This window comes from Benincasa hispida, chromosome 1 (assembly GCF_009727055.1).
Source record: "Benincasa hispida cultivar B227 chromosome 1, ASM972705v1, whole genome shotgun sequence".
NCBI classification, from domain to species: Eukaryota; Viridiplantae; Streptophyta; class Magnoliopsida; order Cucurbitales; family Cucurbitaceae; genus Benincasa; species Benincasa hispida.
In genome coordinates this window covers 74,919,790-74,935,432 of record NC_052349.1, presented here as the reverse complement: position 1 = coordinate 74,935,432, position 15,643 = coordinate 74,919,790, and positions in this window count along the sequence as shown.

Below are 15,643 nucleotides of genomic sequence, written 5' to 3'. Positions count from 1 at the left end.
ACCGAGTCACAATCGGGTAAGGATGATTGGTGGTTGTTATTGGGCCACGTATGCATTGGCCTGGCCGGATCACCATCTCTTCCTTGGTTGCTACAAGCTCTGACGTGATGCCCCTTTAGCACCAAACACCTCATCCCTAATCAAAGCATAGGAGGGAGAGTGTGAACAAGACCAACGACAAGTACGTGGTACGATATTGACGTTCAACCGATTGACGATACGTCTAGTTAAGGACGACACAATCTCATATACCCATACCTACATAAAATATAATAAAACATATTTTGTTAAACAACTAATAATGCAATGAGAGTAACAATAATTGAAATTAATCATAACAGCTAACCTGGAAAGTGTGAAGGAAGCCATATATACTATATGTTTGTTGTTTCTCGTCAGTACTCTCTTTGTACTTGTCCACCTTATCTCACAGACCATTCTTGAATCGTTTCATTGTTATATCAAATATATATTTCCCTAATCTAAGTTACAAAATGTCTCCCAATCATCAATGTAACCTAGTAACATATAGTTCATGCTTGATTTCCTCTCCCTCCCCATCGGTTCAAATTCAAGAAAATAGAACAGGGACATCTTGACTGCATCCTCGTCATTCTCAAACTTTAGTTTTGGATATAAGACGTCCAATTCATATCCCTTCATACCCTCAACATTATTCATGTACCTTATTTTAAGTCTTACATGGTTAGTATCTGTATCAACCCCTCTGGTTTGATATCCCAATCTAGTCACAAAACCAAACTCTCTCCGGGTCGGAGGACACTTTTGTGTCCAGCAAATTAAAACTAAAAGTACATCACCTAGTCTCCCTAACCTCTTTCAGTAATAAGTTATTTATTAAGGGTCCATTAAACATTATATTGGCATCTAATAAACGACCAAAACAAGTTTGCCTAAACATGCCTAATTGAGTGGGAGTTAGTTTCTTCCTAATGCTCGTTTGAGCTTTCCCTAAGTGTGCACAATAGGTAAAGGCAGTAGAGAAATAGTCATTAGGGTGCTATTTCAATTCTATCATACCTACATTATTTGATGAAAATAGTATATATTGATGAAGGTAAAATGAATAAGATAATTACAAACACAAAAAATAAAAAATAAAAAATAATAGTAAATTTAAATTAAAAAAATGTTTTACCTGATCAATACCGAGTCGGGATCGGGATCGGGATTGAGCCAAAAAACAGTAGCCTGCTCCCTCAATATACATGGTGAATACCTGAACCAGGTTTGGACCGAGCCAAAAACCAGTAACCTAGTCTCCCATCATACCCAGTCCATACCCGACCAGGGTCTAAGTCACGCCAAAAACTACTAAACTCCTTTACTCATTTTTGTTTTACCCGGTTCCTACCTAGCCAGGGTGAGACCAGGGTCACCCCTGAAGGGATTAAATCTCGCGAAAGCTTGGGATCACAGTGCAATTTCAAAATAGATTTTTATGAAATACAAAAGCAGTAAACAATTTACACTAAATAGAAGATAAACATCAACATTAAGCATGCTATAACAAGAGGAAGAGAAGGGAAAAAAAGATCGAACCTTTGTCGAATCCCGATCTTCATGATTTTCTCTCGTTTTTCTCACGAACGCCTCTTCAACGAACAAGGTTCAATTATAAGGGGTAGAAGTGTGGTCTCTAGCACTTGGAAGAGGAAAAGGAAGAGGTAGAGAGAATTTGTTGAGAGAGTTTTGTGTGGAGGCTAGGGTTTTTCATCAAATGAAACACTTACCCTAAAATAGGCCATAAAGATGTATTTATATGGAGTTTTTCTTTTTCTATCTTTAAAGCTAATTAATTAAATAACTATTATTTAATTAATTGGCATACTAATTAAATAACTGTATATTAAATCACATTTAATATAGATTTAATTATTTAACATAAATATCACATATTTATACTAGCCTCTATTTTCCATTATTTCTTAATCAATTTCTTAATCATTAAATAACTATATTAAATCATATTTAATATAGAGTTAATTAATTAACATATAAATATCACATATTTATACTAGCCTCTATTTTCCATTATTTCTTAATCAATTTCTTAATCATTAAATAACTATATTAAATCATATTTAATATAGAGTTAATTAATTAACATATAAATATCACATATTTATATGCATACATCTCTTTATGAATCTAATTCATATAAATCTAATATTTGAATCTAATTCAAATACAACTCTCTTATACTGTTTATGAAGGAACCTTTGAAGATCCTTGAGCGGAAGCGTGGAGATTGATCCATAATTTATTTTCACAGAATGAAAATTACAGAGTATAAAAGTTATGCATAATAAAGAGATTACAACATGCAAACAAAAATAAAATGAGAGAATTAGGGTGAGAGAACTAACCCTTGAAGAACGATTTTCTTCGTGTATCCTCTTCTCCAAAAAACACGAACTTGAAACCCCACAATGAACACCACCACTTGATTGCCTCAGTATTCTCTAGGTGAGGATCCAGGAGTTTTGTGGGCTCTAGCTATTGTGGAAGAGAGAGATTTTTTTTAGAGAGATGAGAGGAAGTGATAGGATTTAGATTTTCTCAAAACATTTCTGTGGATCTATATTCTTTTTTTTTTTATTTTTTTCTTTATTTTATTTTTTTTTATTTATGAAACCACACCAGGAAGAAGAAGAATAACTTCTTTCTCCTGCCTCACTATCATGTATTAGAGAGAAAAGAGGGGGAGAGAGTTACAACTCCCTTCCAAAATGATTTTTAAAATAAAACAAAATAAATTTATTTATTTTCATAAATTAGTTTAATATATATTTATATGATAACTACCTTATCATATAATATATATTAAACTATATGTTATATTAAATATAACACATAACCTATAGTTTCTATATTGTATCAAATGTAATATAACCTATAGTTTCTATTCTCTCACCAATGACATTTAATATAAATCTCATTTATATTAAATTTAATTATATGAATCAAATTCATATAATTAATATTTGAATTATATTCAAATATTTATTTCCTCTCAATAAACTTTATATTATAATGTATCATTTACATTATAGTTACTATATCATATATAATTAGATTAAATTAATTATAACATATATAATTAATTCCCTAAATTAATTTTAAAAATTCAAATTAATCTAAAAATTTATTTTTGTTAATTTCTGTTGGGTTGCAGAGGGGATCTCATGGATCTGTAGCTTGAAGCTCCAACGGTACGTGAGTAATTATTAAACTCCTTTAATTAAATTATTCACCATCTGTTAACTATCGGACACTCCACTAAAGACCGGCAGCTGCACTCTTTGCACTACAGGTATATTTATGTGTCCATTGGATATAACCAGTCAATGATAAAATGACCCTTCAAAATTGAAAATTGCTCGTAAGAATAGTTGGACCAAAATTATTGTTTTGCCCTTGTAGTTACATCTAACTTCTTAAGTATCACTGATCCCTCTAATGAACAATAAATCATAGTCTAACTATGAGCAAGCTCTTCTCGGACCAGGAGAGAGTGTAACGCCACATTGTTCCAGTCTCGGAATCAGCCCTTAAAGAAGAAATTTATCTACTTACCCTGATGTTGAGGAAGGAGTGAATTCCTTCTTGTGTAACTGTGTTCCTAACTCCCCAATCAGACGAATCCTCAAAATGGTAGGTTTGTTGAGTCGGCGATCTGGCCACTCTCATCCATACAAATCAAATGACCGCCTTCATAGGTAGGAGTTCACAACTCACTCAGGATTCAGGTCATGTTACCAATGGTCATCCTGGTGAAATGCAAGTCTCTATTATGAATGACGTTATATAATGAGACTAGTCATTTCGTGGTCCGGTCTTATATAAACTCCTTTATATAAAATATCTCCGCTGACATGTCTCCACATGAATGATCAGGATCAAATCATTTGTAGCACTTTACAACAATTGTAACATTTGCAAAGCGGATCATACTCGTAGTGTCACCAGGATAAGGTTTCCAGCCTTATCCATCGACTACAGACCATTTAGGCTATCACTTAAACATGATCCACCCATATGTCTCTACATAAATGTTTAAGCTACAAGATAACCTTGGATCTTACTTTATTGGTTTGTGGTTAATGCAACTAAAATTGAAATAAAACATCATATTTTTTATTAAATAAATAAGATGTTTATACATTACAATTACAAACTATAGGACCCTACGAGATTTAACACAACAACCCCAAACAAATTCTACATGAATCCAACTTATATGAATTTAATCTTTGAATCTCATTCAAATATTTCTCTCTTACATAATTTGGATTATAAATCACATCTATAATTAATCACATTACATATTTATCATATTAATATAAAATTCCTTCAAGTGATTTGAACAATTCAAATCATTCCTCATTACTATCCTTTAGTGAGCTAAACAAATGGGTCTTATGGACCTACAGATTAAAAGCTCCAATGACATGAGATTAACTACTGATCACTCCACTGAAGACCAATAGCTACACTCTTCCCACTGTAGATATATTTTTGTGTCCACGGGTATAACCAATCACTTGTGATTCGACCCTTCACAAATTGCTCATAACTATCAAATTACCATTTTACCCTGTAGTTACATCTAACTCTTTAAGTACCACTGATTTCTTTAATAAACAAACAGTTTATAGTCCAACTATAAATTGACCTCTCTCGGGCCAGTGAGAGGTTGAGGCCTCATTGTTCAAGACCCAAAATCAACTATTAAGGGAGCAATTTATCTACTTTTCCTAAGGTCGGGAAGGAGTAAATTTCACCTTGTGAAGTTGTATTTCCAGCTCCCTACTCAAACAATTTCCTAAAATGGTAGGCTTGTTGAGGCGGCTAACATGGCCATTTTCACCCATACAAATAAAAGTATTGCCCTCATAAACAACTCAATTACGATTAAGGTCAAGTCACCTATGGTCATCCTAGTGAAATGTAAGTCTCTTTTAGCAATGATGTTATATAGAGAGACTATTCATTTCGTAGTCCGGTCTTATACAAGCTCTTTGTATAGAATACCCCGCTCACATGCCTCCATATGAATTATCAGGATCAGATCATTTGTAGCACGTTACAAAAATTGTAACAACTACAAAGCGGGTCACATTCGTAGTGTCATCATGATAAGGTACCCAATCTTATCCATCTATTACAGACCATTTAGGTTATTACTTAAACATGATCCACATGTATGTCAACCATATATATGTTTTATGTTTCATAAAATAATCTTGGTTTATTGGATTGGATTAATGCAGTCTAAATGTTAATAAAATACTTCTTATTTTATTAAATATATAATTCGTTTTCACAAACTACAAGATATATATGAGATTTAGGACACCAATTCTAACAACCCCTACCTCACCCAACACCAGGGATCCTTCCTTGTGCTCAGCCTCGACCTAGCCGGGCTATAATCTAAACATCAATCCTACCCAATTTTTTTTTTATGCAGTCCCTACCTACTCGAGACGAAACCAATGTCACCCCTACCTACCTCAACACTAGGTTTCCTTTTTGCCTCGAGCCCGATCCCGATTCGACTGAACTGTATATCCTAAAAGCTAATCTGCCCAATCAATACCCGACCAAGGGTAGACCGAGGCAATTCATAATTTCTTTCCCAATATTTGCACCCCGGTCATTACCCAGTTAGCCTTGTATGATGCCTAACCGGGTAATGAACTAAATATAGAAAAGTAAAAAAAATGATTTTTAGGCAAAAAAATAAAAAAAATAAAAAAAAAACCAATTTTTTTGGTTCAAATCATTCTGAAAACGCCGAAAATGAAGAAAATGTGTCTAAAGTAGTCTAAAAACGAAGAAATTTCATTCAAATATGAATGCAAGAGAAAACGATTGAAAACCTCAAAAATGCTACTTATTTCTCTCAGAACAGCCTCAAACATAATAAACAAAAACCACCATCTCAAACATCGATCTTAACCCAGAAATATCAGAACAAAAACAAACAAAAACCAATATTTTAACAGCCTCAAACAAAAACCAACACAATGCACGAAAAAATAGGGTAAAACTGAATCTGGATGTTGAGATGAGAAATCAGAAATTATCTTGAAAATATTTGATATAATCCGACCGAAATCAAACTAGAAAATGCCAGAAATAGAGAGGGTTTCAAACGTGGAGAGTGAAGAAGAAATATATTTTGTGATTTTTGAAATTCTAGGGGGCAAGATTGTAATTTTAGATTTTTTTTTTTTTTTTGGAAAGTTGAAGGTGTAAAAAAAAAATAACGTTTTCAAAAAGGATCCAAAATTACAAAAAAAAATTAAAATTAAAAAAAGGTTTAAAATGTTAATTACCCTAATAAAAGAGTATGTTCTTAAATATAACGTTTAAGTGGTATTAGATAACTATTTTTAAAAAATAGCAAAAATCATATATTTAAGCAGGTTAATCAATAGATGCAGTCTAAGTTCCTTCTAATCTCATGCTCTTCTTTCCTTCACATACTAAAAATGAGTTTAAAAAATTATTATTTTTTTTAAAATTGACACATAACGGCCTTTCGTTGAGTGTTATCTGAACTACACTCGACTTGCATCATAGATTGTGTTCAAATTTTTATCATTTTAGTATATATACATATGATGAAGTTTTATAGATTTTTTTTCTTCTACAATATGTATTTATTGAGTTGGAGTCTAAATACCTTTTACATTTTTCTAGGAGGCATTACAAAATAGCTCTGAAGAACAATTTGAAAATAAATGGGAAATTTTTTTTTATTATTAGATAACTTCCAAATATGACTTCAATATTGTATGACATAAAAGATTGGATAAGGTCATGTTTGGTTATTTCTTGCTTCTCTACTTTTACCAAGAAGCTTTTATGATTGGAATGAAAAGTGGAAACAGTTGGAAGCTTTGTGTCAATTTCATGGGCCAAATATTGCTTGAAACTCCATGGGCATTCTTCGCTTCATGAATTTTTTTTTTTTTTTTTTTTGACATTAAAAATCATCCAGTTAAAAAAAAAAAAAAAAGAAAAAAAAGAAGGATTTGATCCACATACCTTTCGATATTTAACGCATTTATATGTCAATTGAACTATGTCTGATGGTTTAGCAATCAAAAATCAAATATGATTAGATAACCATTTGTTTTTTTTGTTTTTTTGTTTGTTTTGAAATTTTTTTAGTTTTCTCATCACTTCTTTACAATGGTATTTATCTTTTCTAAAGAAATATTTGAATTTTTAAAGCACAAACTATGACTCCACTATTCATAAATGTTATTTTGAACTATTCATTTTAGAGAATGTTTTTAAAAATCAAGTTGAGTTTTGAAAACTTAGAACAAAATGGCCTTTTAAAAAACTTGTTATTATTTTTGGCTAAGGATCCAAATTTTTAGTTATGAAAGATAAAACCTATGGTAGAGAAGTGGTAAGAAAAGCACAATTTTTAGAACCAAATGATTATCAAATATGTTTATGAATTCAAATAGTTGAAACCCCTTTTTATTTTTTACACTAAGAGAATAAATTCCAACCAAACTCTTTACAACTTCAATATGAGCATAATTTAAATGACATAAATATTTACTATCGATTTCGAAGTCAGAGGCTCGATTCTTTAAAAGACAAGAAACAAAGGTTAAGCATAATTACGTTGGTCACAATTTTCAAAGATCAAATCTTTTCTTGTACTAAAAGAAATCTTTTACCTCAAATTTAGTAATTAAAATGAGGTCAAATATGTTGTGCGGCTTAGGCCAAAAAGTAAAAAAGGCAAAAAAGAGCAACTCTCATTGCCCCTATACCAACAAACAAATCTGGCCCCTAATATCGGAAAGGATAAGCAATTAACATCAAAATCAAATATGGGATAAGTTAAGTCCAACTATCCAATTCAAAATCTAACGATTAAGTTGAGTTAATTTTGTTCTTAGATTGGATTGAGTTAAATATTTTCTATTTTTATCATATTGAATTGAATTATAGATTTGCTAAAAAGACTCTGGCTTGACCCGATCCGACCCGAGTTATATATCTATATATTAACAAATATACATATAAATATTTCATTTTGTTAAAGTTCAATTACTTTAAATCTATTCATTTGTGAATTTTTAATTTTTTTCTTTAAGAGTTGTAATGTTCTTTGTCTTTGTTTAAAATTTATAATAAATATTATATATATTTGGTATTAATCAATTGGATTTTATGAGATTTTAGTTATTAAGTATATGTTGAAAATAAGTTTACATATTTTTAATTAAAAAAAAAAAGTTGAAGACTTGTTTATGAGTTGGATTGGGTTGAAGGCTTTATTAGGATTTTTTTTTTGTCAACCTAACCAACCCAAATTTTTAGGTTGATCTTAGAAACACCCTCAACCCAACTCATGTACATCTCTAATAGTTATGATGATGTATGGACTATTTTTAAATACTTATTACAGAAATATTATCGATTCAAGTAAATGAATAAGATTAGGGGTTAGTTGCAAGAATGGTGAAAAATAGTAAAAATACTCAATTTAGCAAAGATTTTTTAAATTTTAAAAATATAGCACAAAAAGATAAGATCTGGTTTCCCTGTTATATTATTCCAATTTTACCCTCTGTTAGTGAACGTACATTGATAGTATATCTAATATGTTTTATATTTGGTATATCAATTAATTAATATACTCTATATTTGGTATATTGGTCAACCAATTAACTTTTATTTAGTAGATCAATTCGTAATTGGTAAACCCAATTTACTAATCATTATATAAAACTTATTAGTCAACAATTTCTCGTGCCTTTTTTTAAATTATTTGTGTACTTAATTTGAATCTATATATTTCAAAATATTATTTTTTTAGTACATCATCATAAACTTGTTTATGAGTTTGATATTTTGATGTCTAGTAATTTATTTTCTGTTTCAATTTTGAAAATTTTAATACATATATACATAGATCTTAAAAAAATTTCAAGGTTGTCTTGTTATTCTCAAATGATAGGATACCTAAAACTCCTCATTTTGTTCTCAAACAACAAGATACCAACACAAGTAAAGTATTTAACCAACAGAGGAAATGGAAGAAATTGTAGGCACTGGTAGATGCAAGCTACTGAGAAATCAAATAATGAATCACAACCAACACAAATTAAAAAATCAAAATTTCATTCTCAACCAACACAATTTATAAATTAAACAAAAAGAACCTCTATAGTCATCAAAGAGTGAGGAACAAATTTGATATAAAAATAAATGAATAAATAATAGAATAGAGAAGACTTAAAAAAAAAAAAAAAAAGATAAAGATGTTAAACATATTTAAATAATAATATATTTAATTAAACTATGTACTATGTATGTGTATTAATAATTTATTACATTGGATTATTTTATTAGATTGGACTCTATTATGTGATCTAATTAATCAAGGCCCTAGATTCCTAATTGAGTATGGACTTAATGGGTAGAAACTCATTCCTAGTCAATTAGGGTTTTCCCAATATACCAAAATAATAAGCACTCATTCGCTCTTGAATTGATATCCCACTTAGGACATTTGGAGTTTTGGTTGAGAAAGACAATAGCCGCCACTTTAGAGTCATTATCAATCTTTCAATGGACTTCGGTACGTATATATTCTTGACAATTAACATGAATAATCATAGGGTTTATATATTCAATATAGATCTAAAGTATTTATGCCAACAAAAGAATCGACCAAATTTCAATGTGGGGGTCTTAATGGGTCAAAATCTTGAGATCGGAACAACATTTGTCTAATGTTTCTTTGTCGTTCGCACAAATTTCAAAAGTTGTTCAAAGAGTGAAGAAGTAAACCGTCGTCGTCGTCCAAGTAAGCAGACCTTGTCGTCATCTAAGTAAGTCGCCATTGCCGTTATCAAGTTAGCTGCCGTCGAAAGATGCCATCAACATAGCAAAGCAAGATTTTGCTGATTAGTTGCCGTCAAAATGGGTGGAAATCTAGAGTTTGAAGTTGTATTGATCGAGCAAGAAGGTTTTATGATTTAAACTTATAAGCCAAAGACGTGGGTAAGGTATACGATGATGTTTTTACTTACCAAAACGACGATTTTGTTATTTAAATAAAAAATATATATTTTATATCTTTAGAGACGGTTCAAACCTCGTTATACCTAGCATTTATGCACGCGATTTAGACATTAACTTTAGATAACGGTTTTGTCCGTCATCTTTCGTGAAGCTTGTGTTAGCGTGAGAAAATTTATGTGAAAATAGACGCATTTTTTATATCAATAGAATCAATCTGCCATCATTTATAAAATGGCAACTAATATCTAAAGCCAAAATTATTATGGTGATTTTAACTAATTAAGTTATGATCATGTTCCTGAAACAACCAAAAAATTAAAATAAGTCTATGGCGGAACAACCCAATAGTTATATATGCATAGTGTCGATTTGATTCATCAACTCCATTCTATAACTAGTATTTAATTTGTCAAGATGAGTATAGCTTAACTAACATACGAGTATGTTAGTGACTATGAGATTTGTGATTTGAATCCCCTATCCCAATTATATTTAAAAAATTAAAAAAAAAATAGTATTTAATCTCTCTCCAACAATGTTTACAAAATGATGCCTCGAGTCAATAAAAATGTTTTTACAAAAAAAATAATAATAAAAGAAAGAAAACCTCATACTAGAGTAATAACCGTAAATAAATGCTTAGAAACTAAGGATCTATTTGGTAGAAAATCCATGTTATGTTTATTGTTTTCAAATTTATTGAGTTCAGGGAAGATGTCTTTGGTAGACAACTCGGATTTTGTTTTCGAAAATTGTTTTCAGATTTTGTGATCAATATCTAAAAGCAACATTTATATGTTTTTATTGTATCAAGATTTTGAATTTTAAATTTTAAAATGTATTATTATATTAAATAAAGATAAAAACATTTAGAAATACAATATGTCATGTTATAAACTCAATTCTTTTTTAAAAAAATATAATATGTATTATGTAATGTATTATAAATTATATAATATTCCAAATGATAGAGACCTTTTTAAATATACAAAGATATTTAAAAATACTTTTGGAACTTTTTGCTATAAAGTGTAAATATTTTTAAATATTTTTTTATATTTGAAAAGACCATTTTTTATATCTTATATTTATTTTTTTAAAAAAAGTTAAATTACAAATTTTATCTATATAGTTTGGAAAAAGGTGAAATTTAGTCTCTTCTGTTTATAACTAAAATTTAGTTCCTATGATTTGGTATAATTCTAAATAGTCTCTAGTATGGACTATTTTTACTTATGATGTTTTATCAAACCGTAAATATAATTTCTAACTTTTAGGGACTAAATTCTTTCTTTAAATTATAGAGATAAAATTATAATTTTATCTAAAAATGTTTTAAATAACAAATTTTGGTTGCATTATACTTAAAAGTGTTTTTATTAATTACAGAAGTTTTTTTTTTCTCTTATTTCAAATTTTAAAGATTTTAGAGTAACCATTTAAAAATTATTTTGGGATAATATATCTCTTAATTAAAAGTGTTTTTTCAAAAACGTTTTTAATTTAATCCAATTATTTTTAAATTATTTTTTATTTATTAATTTTTTTAGCATCTAAGTCACGGAATTTTTTTAAATATAAAAAAATATTTAAAAATATTTACATATTTTATAGTCAAAAATATAAATATTTTTGAATTTTTTCTATTTATAAGAATTTCCCTTTGTTATAACTATCCTTCCCGGATACTCGGTTGAAAGCATTTGCCAACGAAAATGATGTTAATTGCACTAAATAATTAATTATGCTTTGAACATCTTAGGATGTTAAATTACGAATGTTTGAATGGCTTGTATGCTAAATTATATGATATTTCAAATGAATTGTTTGCAATATGAGAGAAAATATCAAATTCTAAATTGGTTAGAAAAATTGTTTGATCTTTACCTCGATGGTGTTCTCCTATATTAAAATTAGGGTTATTGAAGAAAGTATATGAATTGTTTGCTCATAATGATATAACATAGAAGAATTGATGATGATAAACTTTATTTTTGTAAAAGAATTCTCGTAAATTTATAAAGAAAAGAATTTAAAAAAATCTCAAAACTTCTCAAAAGACCTTTCTTTCTTTTAAACAAAATGAAAAGAAAAAAAATATTTAATATAGAGAATTTGGGTGTGTTTGGGGCCTTAGAATTGAATTTGGAAGTCTAGAGTTAATATGTTAGAGATTTGGAGTTAAGAAGTCCGTGTTTAAAATGCGAGTTACAAGATAAAATTTATCGATAAATATGTAAACTTAAATAGTGAACATTATTGAAGTTAAGTTATTTAACATAGATTTATGAAGTCGGTAGACCAACCACCCCTTAATGTACAAATTTTCTAATAAAAAAATACCTAACTTGATAACAAGTACTCAAAGCGATAAAGATTCGAAAATGAAATCTCTTATTGCATCTTTTGTTACAATCATTCTTCTAGGGGTGTGGAAATTTTTAATGATAAGGAAAATGCAAATATTGATGAGGAAGATGAGGTTATTGATGGAATTGAATCCCCATAGTGGAAGCAATTGATCACTTTGCTTCGATTTGTTAAAATTACAACACAAAAAAAAAAAATACAAACATACATCAATATATAATAAATTAAGCATGAAATTAGAGGGAAGAAGAAACATATATCTGAAGAATCGTACATCGAACTTCTCCAAGTCTTCATAATTCTTCAACGAATCGATCTTCCACGAACAGTATTGTGATGTCACCATAGGGTCTTCCTTGCTATTTTTTTTACAATGACTAATTTGTGGGAACTGACTTTTGAAAGAGAGAGAATTTTGTTGTGGAGGATAATTTTGTTTTATAGAGAACTCTTTCTCTAAAAAAAACTTGAGATAGATGATGAGACGATTGATGGAGATAGGAGGAGGTGATAGATTAATATAGAAGAAAGAGGTTTTTCTCTTGAATAACCAACTCCATATGAAGAAAAAAAACTTTTTCTCTAAAAAGTCTACCCACTTCCTTTTTATTTGATTAAAATGAAATAAAATTCATTTAATTGAAATAAATAAATAATTAATTAATTTTAAATTAAATATCTCATATTTAACTAAATATACATTTAAATCATATTCAAAACACATCTCTTTCCTAATCTATTATTTTAATAGGAATCTCATTCATATTTATTAGCCTATAATTTTAATATGAATCCTATTCATATTAATTATTTGAATCATATTCAAATAATAAGTCTCCTTATCATTTCAAAGTTTAATTTTCGAACCTCATTCAAAATTAACTTTATATTATAATGTTTCTATATACATTATGTTAATTGTATCATATATAAATAATATCATTCCCTTATTTAATTTGAAGAATTCATATTCTTTCAAAACTCGTGATTCTTGTTTACCCGTTGTGAGCTAGCAGGGGACCTAATGGACTTATAGATTAGAAGTTTCAGTGATTCGATATTAACTAATTAAACTCTTTGATTATGTTAATAAACATTCATTAACTGTGGGTTACTCTACTAAAGACCCACAACTGCAACCTTCACACTGTAGAATCTTTATGCGTCCATGGATTTAACCATTACAAGTAAGTCGATCTTTCACAAATTGTTCATAATTATAGTTGAGTCAGATTACTGTTTTACCCCTGTAATTACCTCTTACTCCTCAAGTACCTTTGATTCTTCTAATGAACAATGTATTTATGGTTCTACCATAAACCAAGTCTCTCTCAAGCCACAGGTACCCTTTGTTCAAGATCTAGAATCGACACTTAAAAGAACTACTTCTCTACTTACCCTAAGTGTGGGAACGAGTTAATTCCATCTTGTGTAACTATGTTTCCAGTTCCATACTCGGACAAATCTCCAAAATTGTAGGCTTATTGAGTAGGCCACTCGAGTCACTCTGACTCATACAAATCAAAGGATTGTCCTAATAGACAGAAGTCCATAACTCATTCAGGATTGAGATCGAGTTACATGACTATCCTATGAAATATTGATCTTTTCAATTAACGGTGTTACAAAGAGAGATTAAATATTTTTGCGGTTCAATCTTATATAAACTCTTTGTATAGGATACACCTGCTCACACGTCTCCACATGAACAATTTGAATCACATCATTTGTAATACTTTACAACAATTGTAACATTTACAAAGTGGGTCATATCCATAGTATTATCAAGATAAGACGTCCAACCTTATCCATATACTATAGTCCCTTTAGGTTATTACTTGAAACATGATCCAACTATATGTCCCCTACATAATGTTTAAGTTTCGTGAGATAACCTTGGATTTTTTTCGTAATGAATAACGAATTATTGCAAATTTAAAATAATCGATTATTATATCAAATAACTAATTAATTACGAGACTTTAGAATATAAATCCAATAGTTATGACGGTAAAGAATTAAAACTTGATAAAGTCTCTCCCACATAAAGCTTATGAATTCTATTTCTTTATATACGGTGGTATTAGGTACTGAAGATATGAAGAGCAAATATGATTATTCGCTCTCAATTATCCTTAGTTTGTCAGTTCTAATCAAGAGTGCTTTCCTTTTCTAAAAAAAAAAATTGTAAATGTGTGAATCTTTTTATTTGTAAGAAAAGTCTTGAAAGAGGATATATGGTCCACAAGTCGGCATCGAAAGGGAAAACTTGTGATCAAAAGGATATTCACTCTAAGAAGGAGACAGTCAACTATTGTGACATGATCTGTTAAAAAAAAAAATGTTGTGACATGATTTAAGAAGGAATATTATAAAATCTATTTGACTTTTTTATTTTTAAGTTTGTGTTATTGCACTTATTTTCTCGTGAACTTGTTTATTGAATAAATAAATAAACCGAAATATGTTTTACAACATTGTGACATGGGTGGCATGTATTAAAGTCAAATAGATTGGTTGAAGTAGGTATGGTGCACAAAGATTGGATGATAAGATAATTATGACTACTAAAATATATTTTTTAAAAGCTTGAACATTACGAACTAAAGTAAAATTTAAAATATGTATTTCTTAGTTCTCAATTCGTGGAAATTTGAATATCTGACATTTTAGTTGTTGCATAAATTTGTTATTATTCTTTTCTTCTTCACCTCTATTACAATGCACCAAATACCTTGTGATGCTTAAGTTAGGGTCAAATCATAGTGATCATTGAAGGAACCTGTGAAGACTCTGCACGTGGAAGTATGGATCGGTCCCAATTTTCATTTTTCACAGAATTTTAATTTACAAAAAAGAAAATATACATTAACAAACTATTACAGCATGCATAGAAGGAATTAGAGTTAGAGTTTATGGAAAGACTTACCATAGAAGACAAAATTCTTCGCGTAATCCCTTCTCGAATTCAGTCGCGAACACTTCAAAATCTCAAAATGGGCACCACCACTAGAGAACTTTCTGTAGTCTCTTGGGATTGAGAATTCAAGCAATAGTTGTGTGCTTTGCTTGAACTTTTGCTTGAATTTGAGAAACATGAGGAAAGCCAGAGAGAAAAACTCTGTCAAAAATAGAGGAAGAAGATCACCAAACCAACCCACTTCATTCAGGTGGAGAT